Genomic DNA, 17,495 nt, shown 5'->3' with positions numbered 1-17,495 from the left:
TTTGCAACAAAGACCAGGTAGTCAGAACATCAAAGATTACTGTTAATTAGGGGGAGGGGGAGGCTATAGCTCAGTGATAGAGTGCCTGCTTAGCATGCACAAGGTCCTGGGCTCAATCCCCAGTACCTCCACTAAAGAATAAATAAATAGAAATAAAGTTTAGAAAAAGATTACTGTTAATTAAAGAAAATCAGATAGCTCCAGTTAAGGAATTTAGCGCTTTTCTATGTATGGGAAGGTGCAAAGGTCTGGGCTTATTGAAATCATTCCTTTGACATGCACCTTAGCTATCTAGGGCCAGCATCCTGTCCTTTCACATCCTGAGATCTCTCAGGATGCACCACTGGTGATGACTGCAGAGGCTGGGCTGCCTGCTTGTCTGCATCCTGAGTTCCCTCTGCTCACTGTCGGGGCTGGTAGTGGCGATGACTTGATGGCCACAGCATCCTTTGTTTACTCATATGGCTGACAATATTTTTGTCCACAGTTCCCTGCCCCTAACCCAAACTTGACTTCAGCAGTGTTCCTTTCTTCTACCTTCTTGTTCAAACAAGAGGGAGAGGATCACCTTTCACCGACTTTCTCCCTTACCCCCACTTCACCACATTTAACCCATCAGCATGATGCTGCCTCCAAAACATGCCTCTCTCCCTGGTTCACACCCCCAGCATCCCTCACCTGGATGACCGCCATAGCTTCACAATGGTTCTTCCTGTTCTGCCTTTGCCCCATTCAGTCTTCCCTCAACACAGCAACCAGAGAGATACTGATACACTATAGATCAGATCGTGTAGCTCTCTGCCCCTAACCTCTGACGGCTCTCATCTCAGAAAAGCAAAGTGTTTGTAATGGTCTACAAAGCTCTACATATCCTGCCCTCACTCCCCAACGTCTCTGACGTCAGTCCTAATACTCTGGCCCTCACACATTCTGCTCCAGCCACACTGCCCTCCTTACTGCTCCGCAAACACTGCCAAGCACACAATGGCCTTAGGGCCTTTGCACTTGCTGTTCCCTCTACCTGGAATGCTGTTCCCCAAAACTCCTACACTGCTAGTGCTCTTGTTCACCTTCCCAGGAAAACTCCCCATGAACTCCACCCTCTCCAAAACTTCACCCCTCATTCAAACTTTCAGATTCCCTACCTTATCATCATCAAACCAAAGATACAGTTTACTCATTTGTTTGCTTATTTTTCATCTCTAGTGGGGATGATGTACGCTCTGTGTATGATGACCATCCTAGTTTTCCTGGGACTGTCCTGATCTTAGCATTGAAATGACCATGTCCCAGGAAATTGCCGGAAGACTGGGATAGTAGGTTACCCACCAGGGCAGGGATTCTTTGTGCTTTGTTCCCTGCTCTGTTCTATTGCCTTGCACTCAACGAATCGCACTTGAGGGAAAGGGTGAATGAATGAACAGCCAGAGTTGACATCCGGAAATTTACATCAGATGGCTTCTCTCCCATGCTAAACACTTCTCAGTGGCTCTACATGGCACTTCAAATGAACTGTATACTCCTGACCATGGCTGACAAAGCCTTCCTCTGCTGGCGCTCACCTGCAGTACCTTGCACCTTCTCTTCCTCCATTCTTATGAAGCTCTGGGCAGTCTGAATTCCTTCTAGTCTGTTCAAGTTCACCAGCCCTTTCCTATCTCTAGAACTTTGCTGTTGCTGTTTGCTTGGCCTAGAGTACGTCCCCATGGAGGCTCTGGCTCATCCTTGAAGTCTCAGTTCAAACAGGGTCCTCCGAGAGGACTTCCCAGGCCGCCTTACCAAGAAGCTTCCTCCAAGCCCTCCAGCTGCCCGCCCTGTTTGTTTCCTGAGTGCCACTCACCACTCATCACTAACTGTAATCACCCCTGTTTGTTTATTTGTTTTTCAGGACCTGTTTCCCACGACGGCCAGAGCTGAGTCTGCCTTGTTCTCTGTGGCAACACCACCGCCTAGAACACACTGAGTGATCTCCGGCACCTGCTGCCACAATGCCTGTAATCAGGAAAAGAGTATGGGGCATGGGAAAGATTTCATGCCCAGAGGGAGGGCTTAATTGGGAACCAAATGGGCGTTATGAGCAATGAAGGAATGCTTTGGACCTTGTCAAGGGTGATACTAATTGTAATAAAAATAATATACACCATTGAATGAGCACTTGACATGGGCGAGGCATGGTGCTAAGCACCGTGTACGTATCGCCTCCTCTAATCCCACAGCAACCTTATTATCATCTCCATTTTCAGGTAAGAGAACTGAGTGTAAGAGACACTGTCTACCTAATATCCATTCTCCACTCTTCTCTTCTATTAGAACCCCAGCTTTGTGCTGGGTGATGGACCACAAAAATTCTATTCCCTGCAGACCCAGACTCCCTTACAACTAGGGATAGCCATGTGAGCCTATTCTGGACAATATAAAATAAGCAGGAGTCTACTAGGGGAGGAAGTATTCTGAGAAGTTTCTACTTCTCTCACATCCTTCTTCCTGCCTTAAGTGATGTGTTGTCTGGAGCCCTGGCAGCCATCTTGTGACCATGAGAAAACAAACCCAAGAGTGAAAACCATTAGGATAAGCATGGCAGATCAGGAAGAGAAAGCCCTTTAGTATTCTGGTTACATTGTTAACCATCTGAACCAACACAAGCAGCCACCTACCTCCAGGTGTCTTTGTTACGTAAGTGAAATAAACCTCTATTTTTCTAAGCCATCAGGAGCCAAATTCACTGTTACTGGCAACTGAAAATATTCCTAACTAATAGACTGAAGCTCAGATAACTTTGGAAAGATTCAAATGTAGAGAGGAAGAATTCAGTCGGGAGGCTGACTGTGGAAGTCCAGGTGAGTAATTGCTGGAATGTATGTCCAGACTTTGTTGTAATGATTGAAACTAAACAGAACCTGAATACATTGTTTTTGAGGCTATTTAAAAGAAAGCAGGCTAAAAAAAAAAAAAAAAAGCCACATTCACGGCAGGATGTGATAGCAAAATTTCCAAAAATGACAGAAGGAAATCTACAGGGAAGGTTAGAAGTAAAAGATGCAAGATTTTGTCGTAGGAGAAGGTATACAATAGCTGACATCTTTTAGTTCTATTGTGCTCCGGGCACTGTGTCTGCACCAGCCATATGGCCCTCCCAGTTACCTTACAATGCAGGAATTACCATCTCCACATTACAGAGGAGGAAACTGAAGCTCAGGGAGGAAGTAAAGGAAAATATCCAAGAGCTACAGATTCAAAGCAATCCTTATCAGAAGTTTGACAGGCCTTTAAAAAAATATAAATTGACAAGCTGATCCTAAAATTCACATGTAAGTACAAACAACCTAGAATAATATCTCAAGTTGGAGACTAACCCCTGATTTCAGAAATTATGATAAAGCTGTAGTAATAAAAACAACATAGTCCTGGTGCAAAGATAAACAAATAAATCAACGGAGTACAATAGAGAATCTGGAATCCAGAAGTAAATCTATGCATTTATGAACTGATTTTTGACAAAGGACAAAAGTACTGCAGTGGAGAAAGGGCAGACTTTTCAGGCTGGAATGGTGCTGGGACAATTGGATTTGTACATGCAAATGCAGACTCCGAAGAAGGAGAAAAAGGGATAGCTGGGAGAGGAAAGGACTTGGAGTCACTCTTTCCACCTTAATAAAAATCAGCTCCAGATGGAACACGGACTTTAACGTAAGAGCGAAAACTAGACAACCCTTAGAAGACTCCTAGGTGTAAACATAGAATAAATCTTCATGATTTTGTGTGAGTCACTGGTTTCTTAAATATAACACCAAAAGCACAATCCATTAAAAAATAAGTGGATAAATTTGACTTTATCAAACTCTCGATCTTCTGCTCTTCAAAAGACACTGTTAAGAGCAGGAAAAGACAAGCCACAGACTGGAAGAAAACATTAGCCAAGCATATGTCTGATAAAGTACTTGTATCCAGAATATATAAAAAATCCTCAAACTCAACAACAACAAAAAAATAAAGAACCCAATTTTAGAAAGGGAGAGGGGGCAGGATATTCGAATAGACACTTCACAAGAAGACATACAGTTGGCAAATAAACTCGTGAAAAGATACTCCACAGCAACAGTCATGAAGGAAATTCAAATGAAAATCACAATGAGAATGGCTAAAATTAAAGAGACCTGCCATACCAACGTTAATGAGGATGCAGAGGAAGTGATACTCTCATACGCTATGGGGAAGAAAGTTCAATAGTACAACTGCTTTGGAAAACAGTTTGGGCAGTCTCTTTAAAAGTTAGACATACACCTGCCAGATTAACCAGCCACTCCTCTCTTAGGTGACCACCCAGGAGAAAAGGAAACACAAGTTCATACGAACATTGGCCACAAATGTTCATAGCAGCTTTATTTGTAATAAAGCTGGGGGGAAGAAAGATAAAAGTGCACTAGAAGATGCATGGATAAACAAAGTGGGGCACATCCGTATAATAGAATACAACCTAGAATAAAGGGAAATGAACCAGTGAGACACACAACAGCTGGATGATCTCAATGGCATTATGCTGAGTGAAATAAACCAGACAAAAAAAGGTGTATCAGATCAGTGGTTGCCGGGGGTCGGGGGTTGGGGTGGGGAGGTGGCTATAAAAGGCACAAGGAAACTTTAGGGGTGATTGGATATGTTTACTAGCTTGACGGTGGTAATGATTTCATGGTGCGTATATGAAGCCAAAATTTATAACACATTGTAGTTTATTATAGGCCAAGGATACCTCAACAAAACTGTATTTTAAAAATGCCCAAAATCACGCACGGGGTCAGCAGAGAAGCCCTGGCTAGATCGCTGGGGCTCGAGCGCCCAGCTCACTCCTTCCCAATGGCTGCCCCCAGATGGCCAGCATCTGTTGGCAGGAGTTATGTGTGTGAAAACTACGGCTGGAATAGCTGGAATTCTTCATATAAATTCCAGGAAATCCAGGGACTTCTGGGCACCATATGAAAACATAAGAGGGAAAAAAATGGCTCATTTTCTCAGAAAAGTGAAGCATATTTTATGAGGTCATGGAGTCTCTGTAACACCAACAACCCTTTTCCTTGGTGCTTGTTGGGCCTGGGACTGGTTGTGGGGAAGAGAAATCCCCAGCTCTGCCTGCCCTTTCCAGCTGGGCTTCATGCGGAGGCGGTCTTGGTGCCCATCAGGGCTGGCAGGAGGGAACTAAGGAGAGGAGGCTCCTAAGGGCATCTGGGGAGGCTGGGAGGTGGTGGGGCGCTGGTGCAGGGATCCCGGCCAAACTCGGAGACGTGGGAAGTGAGGCTGCTGGCAGACACCTGTGTGACCCTGAGGGAAGCATGTCACCTGTGACTTGCCCTGGCACCCTGACTAAGGTGAGGGCTGTTCCCACAAGAGCAAGCTCTTCTCTGCAGGTAAAGACACACGCATATGCCATGCAGCTGCCCTGGCTGTGAGCAAGGTAGCAGATCGTGACCCCCATCCTCCCAACCAAATCAAACTCCTTATCAGCCAAGCTTATCACTTTGTAACACAGCCTTTTGCATTCAACAGATACTGAGTGTCTGCCACGTGCCAGGTGCTCTTGTAGCCTCTGGGAACGCCGGCCCTCACGGAGCTTTCATTCCAGTGGGGAGAACAGACTATATGCAAGGCAAGTAAGTGAACATGCAAATGTGGTTGCAAGTGCAGTGGAGAAAAATGAACAAGACAAGAGACAAGGAGAGAGGAGAGGGAGGCGGGAGGAGCTGGGAGAGGAAGGGGCAGAGTCACTCAGAAACTCCAGCATGACCTGCCCTTTTCTCTCCTTTGATGGTCCCCCCGCCTCCATCTTAGAGCAGAAGAGCAGATCACAAAAATCAGGGGGAACTTTGTTGTTCCCCCAACAGCTGTATCCAAAGCCCACTCATATTCTCAGCAGCATCTCCTGAACAGGAAGAGGGCATCGTGTCAGCCCCTCATCACGGCCCCATCACAGGCCCATCACAGGGCTAGGGGATGAGCTAAGTACCCCCAGAACTCAGTACTTTCCTCATCTCTCTGCCAGGACTTGTCCCGCTAATCCCACCCCCTAAACTCAGGAAGGCCATGGCCCACCCGCAGACCCTCACTGTTTTCCGAGTTTTTACCACGTACCCGTACCTTCCGTTTACTCAGGCCTTTTTCTCTGTCTGTGATCATAATGTTACTGAAGGCAAGTCCATGAGCCCAATGCACCATGAGGCCAAACAAACTGAAACGCCAGAGTCTGGCATAGAGAAAGGTTTATTGCAGGGCCGAGCAAGGAGGATGGGGTGGCTCACGCTCAAGGAAACCCGGAGCTCCCGGAAGGGTTTCAGCAAAGCATATTTAAAGGCCAGATAAGGGAGAGGGCGGAAGGTACGTGATCAGCTCATGCACAATTCTCTGATTGATGTGGAGGTAACAGGGTGGTCAACACTGTCAACCCCTAGGTGCCAAAAGTGCTTGGGGCCACATGCTCTCGATCGATCGAGTAGTTAATTTCTTCCCTTTGGTGGTGGTTTTTAGCACCTGAAAAGCTCAGGAAATATACATGAGATACTGTTATCTGGGAACTTCAGAGAGGAGCTGCAGCAGAGGATACGGGGGAGAGATCTGTCCCGGGGAGGCCACAAAGGGTCCTACTCGGTTACAGTGACACACAAATTCTGTGCCTTTTCTCCCATGCTGCTCCTCACCTAGGATGCCCTCCTCCTGTTCAAACATTCTTCATACTCAAAAGTGAAGTTCTAACCTACCTATTTCCAGAACCCCTCTCTGCCCACATCAGCCCAATGAAGCCCCTTTTCTTGAGTTCCAACAGCACACAGCATCTGAGCCTCATAATTGAGGCCACATTGTCTCTGTGTTTCACTGTTATCCCCTCCTGTTAGTCTGGTCCCTCCAACCACCTTGAATCTTCCTCCCTGAGGGCATACTCGTGCTGAGTGCACAAAAGTTACACCACAGATATGGCTCATTTCTCCCTTAAAAACAAGGCTCGGCTTTGTCCAAATTTCCCCTTCTCCATTGGAGAAATGAAAACGGTTTGGAAAATTCCACCACGGGAGTGTTCAGTCTTATTTGAGTTGTGCAAGTGGAAAAAAATGTGCTTTTCCCAAAATTAACAAATTCCCCCAGCTTTTCCTCTGAAAGCATTTCACAAACCTCTGAGCCCAGTGTGTAAGCTCTCCAGTTTCTTCATTTCTCTTAAAGAATGAATTGCCCTTCTGTTTGTATGTTGTATGCACACGTGCACTTGTGAGTGAATGAGGAGGTGGCATCTGGGTAGAAGGTAACTGGTATTGAAAATGAAGCAAGTGACAGGTGGAGACTGGGGAGCCCTTTGACGCCCAGATCCCTGGCTTTCCAGTGTGCTCAAGAGACAAGCTCTTAACAGCAACAGCAGTGTGCCCCCTCCTGTCTTTACTCTCCCTCTGCGTTCATCCAAATTCATTCATTCATTCATTCATTCAACAAACACTAATTGAAAGTCAGTTGTGATTGCCAGTTTCTAAGATGGCGCCCTTGAAACTAATATAACAGTGTATATCAACTATACTTCAATAAAAAGTAAAAAGGAAAAAAAATTTTTTAAATGGCTCCCAATGATCCCATTTCCTGGTTACTATATTCTCGTGTAATCCCCTTCCCTTGAGTGTGCACTGGGCCTAGTAACTTTCTTCTAATGAATAGAATGCAGCAAAGGTGATGGGAAATCACATCCAACATTAGTTTACAAAAGGTAGTAGTTTCCACCTTGCTCATGATGTCTGTGGTTCTCGGTGTTTACACATTCTGATGAGGTCAGCTGCCATGTTGTGAGATGTCCAATGAGGGCAGACTCTGGCCAACAGCCAATGAGGAACAGAGGCCCTCAGTCCAACAGCCTGCAAGACACTGAATCCTGCCAGCAACCCTATGAACCGGAAACAGATCCTCCCCACTCGAGTCTTCAGATAAGGCTGCAGCCACAGCTGACACTTGGACGGCAGCCTTGTGAGGGGTGCAGAACCAGAGGATCCAGCCAAGCTGCATCCAGATTCCTGACCACCGTAACTGTAAGATAGTAAATGTCATTTTAAGCCACTGAATTTGGGGTGATTTCTTATGAAGCAATAAATAATTCATATACCAATGAGGTACCAAGCAGCGTTCTTGGTCCTGGGACATAGCAGGGGACAAAACATCCACACACCTCTGCCCTCGTGAAGCTGACAGTCTAGTGAGTGGAGGCAGATGATAAGTGAGGCCTGGTGACAGGGAAAAACAAAGCAGTGAAGGGAAACGGGAAATTGCCAGGGTTTCAGGTGGGTGGTGAGTCAGGGTGACAGTGGTAGTAAGCTATTTGGAAAGGCTTCTCTGAGGAGGTGGCATTTGAGTAGAGACCGGCAGTGAGAGCATGAGCCGTGGGCTATGTTGGCGGAAAGTACTCCTTACAGAGGGAACCATGTAGAATGTGTTTTTGTTTTGCTCGGCAAAATAAAATTTAGAGAAGGAAAGGCTTTCTGCCTCTCTTTTTAGCCTGTAGAGAAATAACTAAACATGGGCAGCCCACTAGAAAAGCATTCCAAATTTCCTTCGGCTCCAGAGAGAGCCGCAGGCCCAGACAGAGGTCAGCTGTGCTTCTGTTTTGTTTCTTGTGTCCTCAACATAGATGGTTACTCACCTTGGCAGGTGGGGCTTCTGTGATTTTGTGGGGAGGAAGGAGGCTACCGAATGTCTCTCCAACCTGCCCTCCGCCCTGGTGTTGCTTTTCTGCTTGACTCGGAGTATAGGATGCAAGAATTGGGTGTCTGGGACCCCAGGCCAGGATACCATCTGGAGACTTGAACTGCCCAAGTCACTGTGAGATCCTTGGGGGCAGCCACTGATTCACACTGGATCAGACCCCCTCAGGGTCTAATACACCCAGCATGAGCCACTTTGGCTGCTGAGAGTTGGCCAGAGACGGGACACTGAGGACCACTCACTTCCATCCACACAGGCCTTGGGCTTATTGGGCAAATTCCAGGGGAGAGCAGTTTACGAAATAGTTTTGCTTGGCCTTGTGGAGAAAGTAAGCCTGATAAAGTTACCTATCATGTATGAGAGTGGACGTCTGGCGGACTCAGTGGCCCTCCTTCCCCATCTCACCTGACCAGAGTGAGGCTGGACACCAGAGCTGCTCCATGGAGATCCTGATCTGTAAGACGAGGTGCCAAGAACAGGTCTCCTTCCGAAACCTGACCAGAGCCAGATCTGATCCTTTGGCCCAAGTCAGAATCAAATCCCTCCCTCTGGCTTCTGTCAAACACTGCCTTTACTGGTGCCTCTGGCACCCAAGAAAGATGGGGCGATCTTTTGACACAGCCCATGTTATCTAGAAGGACAGCCTGGCTGTACCAGGGCCTTCTCTTGGCAGCCAAGAGTGCACTGCTCCTCCAGACAGGGAGGGAGGGAGGACAAAACAAAGACTTCCAACGAATAAAATGGAGAGCTTTTGTCACCAGCAAACCCCCATTAAGGGAACACTTCGAGAGCAAAAGGAAAATGACCCCAAGTAGAAGCACAGAGATGAAGGAAGGAATAGAGAGCAATGAAGAGGATAAATATATGGTAAAACTAAATGAATATTGATTATATATAAGAAAAGAATAATAATGACTTGTGAGGTTTGAAATATATGTGGAATTAAAATACAGCACAAAAGATGGGAGGGGAGTAATGGAGTTAAAGTGTTCTAAGATCTTTGCAATGTCCTGGAAATGGTAAAAGTATTCATTTTTTTTAACTTTAATAAATCAAGGTACGTATTGTAATTGCTAGGGTGATCACTAAAAACTAATCAAAGAATATATAATTAGTAAGTTAAATGAGATAGAGTAATAAAAAGTGCTTAGAAAGTAAGGAAGGAGGGAAAAAAAACAAAAAACAAGTGAAACAAATGAAACACTAATAGTGAGATGATGGATTTAAACTCAAAGATACTAGTAATTTTATTAAATATAAATAGCTAAATGCTCCAATTACCTCAGATGATTGCAGCCCCACCATCTTGACGGCAGCCTCAAGAGAAACCCTGTGCAGCCAAACCTCTTTCTCGCACATAACATTTCATTAAATGCTCACAACAGACCTTTGAGGTGAATCTTATCCCTAGACAGTGTCTGGCACATAGTAGATTTGTGTATTAGTGTCGACTAGGCAGCAATAATAAATCAACCCCCACATTGCAAGGGCTTAATAAACAAGAAATGTATTCTATCCTCACAAAAGTTCCAGAGGGTTTTGCATGTAGTGTGAAAATCCAATGAATATTACCTCAGTCAGGGTTCTCCAGAGAAATCAATAAATTGTGTGTGTGTGTGTGTGTGTGTGTGGAGAGAGAGCTATTGTAAGGAATTGACTAACACAATTGCGGTGGGCTGGCAAGTCCAAAATCTGTATAGGGTAGGCTGGCAGATTGGAAATTCTAGTAAGATTTGATGTTGTGCCTTGAGTCTGCAGGCAGTCTGGAATTCAGAATTCTTTCCTTTTCTGGGGATCTCAATCTTTTCTCTTAAGGCCTTCAACCAATTCAACGAGGCCCATTTAAGTAATGGAAAGAAATCTGCTTTACTCAAATGTTAACCACATCTTCTTTGTTTGTTTGTTTTGGTGTTTTTTTTTTGGGGGGGGGTAGGGTAATTAGGCTTATTTATTTATTTATTTTTAATGGAGGTACTGGGGATTGAACCCAGGACCTCGTGCGTGCTAAGCATGTGCTCTACCACTTAAGCCATGAGTTCCCTGCCACCACATCTTAAAAATACCCTCACAGCATCTAGACTGGTGTCTGACGCAACAACTGGGCACCAGAGTCTAGCCAAGTTAACACATGAAATTAACTATCACAGCTACTGTTCTCTTTTTGAAAAGCTAATTAGCTTAAGTTGCCTTTTATATCAATGGAGGATTATACGGATTCTTTTTCTGTGCATTAAAAACAAACATTTTGGGGGGGGAAATATGCTGCCATTTGCTTGGCTGAGGAGGGGGCATTGGTAAAAAATGCCAAACATTTTATTGTGTGTTTTTTATTTATTCTGCTTGTGTATTACTGGGCTGCTGCCTCCTTACAGACACCTCATATCCCACAGGCACACCCCACTCATCTCCAGACACACACTCACCCTATGATCAGACGTCTGCATTGGAAAGCACGGGACACAGCCCAAGCAGGCCTCTGTGTAACCTACACTGGCATGCTGCCAACCTCTGCACGTTCTTGAGGCGCCTATGGACTTGCCAAGAACTGAGGGCGCTGGTGTTTAACAGAACCAGCTTCCTGGACTTCAACTTACCTGTACAACCTCTTAAAACTGGTCTACCTGTGAGTCCTGGGCTGGAGATCTCCTGCTGGGCTCCTTCCCTTCCTCCCCTCTCACCCTCACCCTCTCCACGGGGGCAAAGGAGTCTCACTCAAGTGCATTGTCCCCGGGGTCAGAATCCCAAACAATAAGACCCATAACACACACTCCATCTGTAACACTGAGAAATAAATTTCCAATAAAATATTACTTTGTTTAATAATTATTTGTCAAAATGTGTAACATGCTTTGTTTTTATCAATTGTATGTGAATAATAATTGTCATACAACTTAATTCAGAATAGAAATGTTTACTTTCTAGAGCTTTACAATCACAGAAAATGTTTACATGTTTAAAATGTTTTCATTTCTATTTTCATTGAAGAGAAGTATGATGAAGGATCATTAAAAGACTTTCTAGCATAAAGATATATTAGAAGAGCAAAAAATTCTGTAGGAAAGAGGATAGAAATATAATTTCAGGAAGAAAAGAGCTAACTAGAATTTCTGATTTTTAAAAAAAGGATCTTCCATGTAATTAATTTTCCTAAAGCATGTTGGTAGGTATTAAAGTGTGGTAACACTTAGATCCAGTATGATAATTTAAAAGAGCAAATGAGCCATCTTATTTTTAAATGTCATTTTTATTGAAAATCACACCATTTGGAACTATTTAAACTTCTGATATAAATGTTAACTTTTAAGTATGCTAGAGAGTAAAAAAATGTTCAAAAGTGTTGGGTGTATGTAAGAAAATATTTCATGGCCACTGGCCTACAGAATCCCTACACATATTGAATGGAGCCCACCAGCCTCTCCTAGGCCCACAGTCGAGTGGCCTGGCACCAAGTCATCTGTCAAGTTTATCAGCAGTGGCCATGGTATCTGTACGGTGGCTTTCCCTTCATCTTCATGCTCAGAAGAGTGGGCTTCCCCTAGGAAACCATAGCCCAGTGTGTGCCAGGCAAGGCCAGGCACTTCTCACCTTACAGTGAATTGATTCTCGTAACAAATCTGTGACTAAATACCATTTTTATTCTTATTTTACACATGAGGAAACCAAGGCTTGGAGAAGTTAAGTCACTTGTTCAAGGTCACCCAGAAAGTATGTGGTTCATCTCCAACTCAAAAGGAAAGGCAAGCCATAGACTGGAAGAAAATATTTGCAAACCGTATCTCAGAAAAGACTTGTATCCAGCAGGGTGGGTACAGCTCAGTGGTAGAGTGTATGCTTAGCAGGCATGAGGTCCTGGGTTCAATCCCCAATACCTCCATTAAAACAAATAAATAAGCCTAATCACCTCCCCATTCCAAAAAAAATTTTTTTAAAACAAAAAAAAATTTTTAAAGACTTGTATCCAGAATATATAAAGAACTCTTACAATTCAATAAAAAGAAGATAATTTTTTAAATGGGCAAAACATTTGAACAGACACTTCATAAAAGATGTATGCGTGGCAAATAAGCACATGAAAAGATGATCAACATCACCATTCATCAGAGAGTAACAAACTAAAACCATGATGAGGCACCATTATGAATCCACTAGAGTGGGTAAAATTTAAAAGGTTGACAATAACAAGTGCTGACAGATGTGGAGCAACTGGACATACCCCTACATCAGTGGTGGGGATGTAAAATGGTTCACCGCTTAGTAAAACATTGTGGTAGTATCTTACAAAGTGAAGCCCACACTTTCCACATACCCAGCAATTTCATTCCTAGCTGTTCACCCAAGAGAAATAAAAATGTGTGTCCACACAAAGACTTGTACATGAATATTCACAGCAAATTTATTTATAATGACCCCCAGACTGGAAACTACCCAAATATCCACCAACTGAGAAAGGACAAACTGTGGTACATCTCTACCCAGAAATACTGCTCATCTTTTAAAAAGGAATGGAATATTAACACAGGCAACAAATTAAAAGACTCTGAAAAGAAAAATGCTAACTGGAAGAAATCAAGCTATGTATCAAAGGCTACTTATTGTAAGACTAATGATTCTATTTTTATAAAATTCTAGAAAAGGCGAAACTATAGTGACAGAAAGCATACCTGTGTTTACTTGGGGCTGAGAATCAAGGGAGGAAATTACCTGCAAATCAGCGCAAGAAAACTCTTTAAAGAGACGGAAAAGATCTAAATCTTTATTGTGACTGTGGTTACACAGCTAGACAGAATTACCAAAATTCATCAAACTGTGCTTTAAACTCTTTCTGCCCTCTGCTCCCTGTAACCGATGCACCTCTGTCCCTGCTGACCTCAGAGGATACACTCTCTCTGTGCCTCTCCAGGGTCACTTCTTTGTCCCGGTGTCGGATTCCATGTCTCCCCCAGCACCAGCCACTTTGGATTTGGGCTGGTGTTGGGGGAGGGTCTGCCAAAAGAGTCTGGAAAAGCAGGTCAGGCAGCCAAGACCCACTGCTTCCAACAGAATTTAGCCGAGGACTAGCCTAAATATGGGCGGCTTTCTTCACTGCCTCCGACTCTGGGGCCATCTTACTTCCCACCAGGATGATAGACTGGACTCCAATTGTCCACTGCCTGATACCTTTTCAGATCAGTCTTTCTTTCAGCCTGTCCTCACTCATGTGGGTGCCTTAAACACAGATATGGCTTCCTTCCTGCTGGAGGTTTCAGACTTCAGAGGGAGCAATACTGTTTATGGAGTCTCCCTTGCACATTTGACCACAGGTTTCTTGGAGCACCCCACAACAACACACCCTGAGAGCTTGTGCACAAAATAAGCCAGTTATCAGGATGTTTCCATCCTGTCCGGGCCAGCCTTCTCCCAAATACCAAGGTTTGGGAAGACAAGGTGGTGTCTCAAGGGAGAACCAGCAACCTCCTGGAACTGAAGTTCTAAACCCCCAAGCCTCGAGTCTTCCTGTCCAAAGTCTTGGCTGCAGCCCTGCAGTGCCTGGGTAGCAAAGCACCGTGTGTCCTTTAGTCACGGAAGCCCCCCCCATCCTGGCTTATCCTGGGAGGATGTACGTGGACCCAGCCCACAGCAGGGAGAGCCAGCCCTGAAGTCACAGAACCAGCTGAACAACCCTGAATTTGCCAGCTTCCTGCCCAAGTGCCCACACCAGTCCTGACATGGCCCGGCATGAGCCACCTCGGTGAGAAAAACCAAGAGGAGGTCCAGACCAGCCAAACTGGGAGGAAGGAGAGACCAGCACCTTCACCCGGGCCCCACCGGGCAGGAAGAGAGCTGAAAGGCCAAAGCCCAACCCCTTGGCCAAAGAAGGCAGGAGAGGAGAGGTCAGGAGAGAAGAGGGCAGGAGGGCGATGCCAGCAGAATTCTGGGAAATGGAAAGCAGAGAGATGAGGGCTTAGCTTTCCCTCACTGCGTGGTGTTCCGGGAGGGAAAGAAGCAAGCTGGGCAGAGCCTCAGACACTCTAAGCAAATGGAGTCCCCAGCATCTCCAAGACAGAGGTGAGTGGAGGCTGAAACCCGCGGGTGGGCTGAAAGCCTTATGAAAGATGCACCCTTGGAAGACCCCTCCCTCACCACAAGAAGAAGAGACCACCCATCCCCCGCACCTCCCCCTCCAATCCCCGCAGCCAAGTGGAGAGACTGCTGGCAGCGGTGGCAGTCGGGGGGGGGGGGGGGGGTAGAGTCACTCCCCCCAAACCCCCTTCTCTCCCTTTCCCTGTTTGGCTCTTGAAACACAGGCAGCCAGGCTGCCAGCCTTCAGGCAGGAAATTCAGAGGATCCTTCACTGGGAAACTGATTGGCTCAATGGAAATGGCCTACATATTCTGATATTTTGGGGTCCCCCCAATCAGGGCCAGCACTGCATCCCATCCTTTATCTGTGAGACCTGCCAAGAATCTACCTCTGCATCCACAGCTGTGAAAGCCTTTCTCTTAAACAGGACCGGACAGCCAAGAATCCAAGTCATTTGAGGGAGGCCGTAACTACGAAAAACAGAGACCAAAACAAACAAACAGAAAAAAAAATGAACTCCAAGGAAACAGAGATAATGTGCAGACGGGAATAAGAAAACAATTTTCATTATAAATACCATTTCTAGAGGGATAAGAGAGATCGTTAATTCATATAACAAGAGGGTGATGTTCTAAAAGGGAACACTGAATAAGGAACAGCTCTTGAAAATTAGAAATGACAGCAAAAATACAGAAGGGTTGAAATAGAAAGGGGTGGAATTTTCCCAGAAAAAAATAAAGATAATAGGAAAGAAAGATTTTAAAATTAGAGAATCATGTTGAGAGTTCCGACATCCAAATAACTGGAGTGCCCCAAAAGAGAACAGTTAAACTGGCAAAAAGTACCAAGAAAATCATAGGAGATCTGCTTTAAAAAAAAAAAAAAAAAGTAAAAACCTGCTAAAAAAAAAATCGTATGAGAAAACTTCCCAGTGCTTAGGGACCTAAGGTACCAGATTGAAAGACCCATAAACAAAGTTGTCTGTTTGTCCCAGAACAAAGAATAAAAGCATAGAAAAGGACATTGCTGGGAAATTTCAGGATATCGGACATGCCAAGAAAATCCTAAAAGCTTCCAGAGAGAAAATGGTTTCTATCCACAGATCAGGACTCAGAATCACATCATTTTTCTCAACAGCAGCATTGGAAGCAAGGAGACAATGGAGCAACACTGTCAAAATATAGAGGGAAATTCATTTCTAAGCTAGAATTTCATACCCAGCCAGCTATCAACAACAGAGCATGAGGACAGAGTAAAGACACTCAGAGATGTGAAAGTTTAAAAAATGTTTGCCTCCCACAGTTCCATTCCTAGGAAGCTACTAGAAGATGAAGATGAGGAATCCAGAAAACAAGGAACCAAACAGAAGAGAAGTGAGGGGAGGGCCAGTAGTGAAGATGAAGGGAGATGTCTGGAGGGAAGCTGTTCTTTGGGACCAGAGAGCACCCCATCCCAGCTCCCCAGCAGGGATGGCCCTAAGGCATCCATCCCTAAATCCATCCCAAAATGGACCTGATCGAACACCAATGGGTCTACCTTCGTTGGGTGGAATTTTAGGGGTTTTTTTCTGTCCATTTGGGCACAAATTAATGCTAAATATGTAGCATGCCATGAAAAGGAGAAAAGGAAAAAAGTCAGGCAAATATTTAACTCCAAGGAAAACAAAAGTTGTAAAAGGAAGGAAGTGTCATCATGGCACAGTATGTGATTCAGCTATGAACAGTATTTACATAGTCACAATAACATAAACACTGGATAGTAATTTGACCAAAGTGTCATGCTGCCATGTGGAGGGTGGAGGAGAGAAGTGTGTGTGTGGGTTAAGTGTCTGTGTGGATATGTGGTGAGTAAGAGGTAGTAGGAAGTAGATAGATGGTACCTAAAAAAGAAACACCATGAAATTGAAGCTTTTTTAGAAATTAAGGTGTAAATAACAGAGCATCTAAAAGGCTTGAAAGTGGTTGTCTCTTGGGAATGGAATTGAATGGGGAGAAGCATGCAATTAGCACTGCTTTTCACATTGCAGCGCTATGTAACTTACTACATTTTTTCTTTTTTATGGAGGTATACCAGGCTTACAGTAAACAACACTGATTTAAAGTACACAATTCGATCCATGTGGACATCTGCACACCACAATCAAGACAGGAAATGTATGTAGCAGCCCCCAAAGTTTCCTTGTGTCCCCTGGGAGTCCTTCTGTCCCAGAATTACTCCAGGACAGGCACATATGAGTGGCTGGAGATCAGAAGCCACCTGTGAATGGCTTGACACATCCTGCTTCTGTTTTAGTGAGCCAGGGGGATCTGTGCTTCTAGTGCAAGTTCTCCAGATGCCAGGCTCACAGTCCATCTTGGCCTGCAGCACTCAGCTTGAGAAGCATCTCCTAGTGGAAGCCTGCCAGGATTCCCTCTCTATGCCCATACCTCCTTCCTCTAGTGTGGAGCTCTCTGCGTTTTCTCTCCTGCACCCAGTGATCTGTGAGCTCTGCAAGGATGGAGACCCCCGCTTTGAGTCACCAGGTCTGGCTTAGAGCTGGGGCTCAGGAAAAACTTATTGAACTAATACATGAAATACAAGACAGAAGAGATGCATGAAAGGGCAAATAGGTGAGTAAATGACAGATGTTTCCTCAATGTCAATGTTTGTTTGTGTTAAAGGTGGTATCTCTTTGAAGAACAAGGGAAAGCCCAGGAGAGGCTGAAATGCGAGGAAAGCTG

Source organism: Camelus dromedarius, chromosome 2 (genome assembly GCF_036321535.1).
Source record: "Camelus dromedarius isolate mCamDro1 chromosome 2, mCamDro1.pat, whole genome shotgun sequence".
Taxonomy (NCBI): domain Eukaryota; kingdom Metazoa; phylum Chordata; class Mammalia; order Artiodactyla; family Camelidae; genus Camelus; species Camelus dromedarius.
This window is presented reverse-complemented; position numbering follows the sequence as displayed.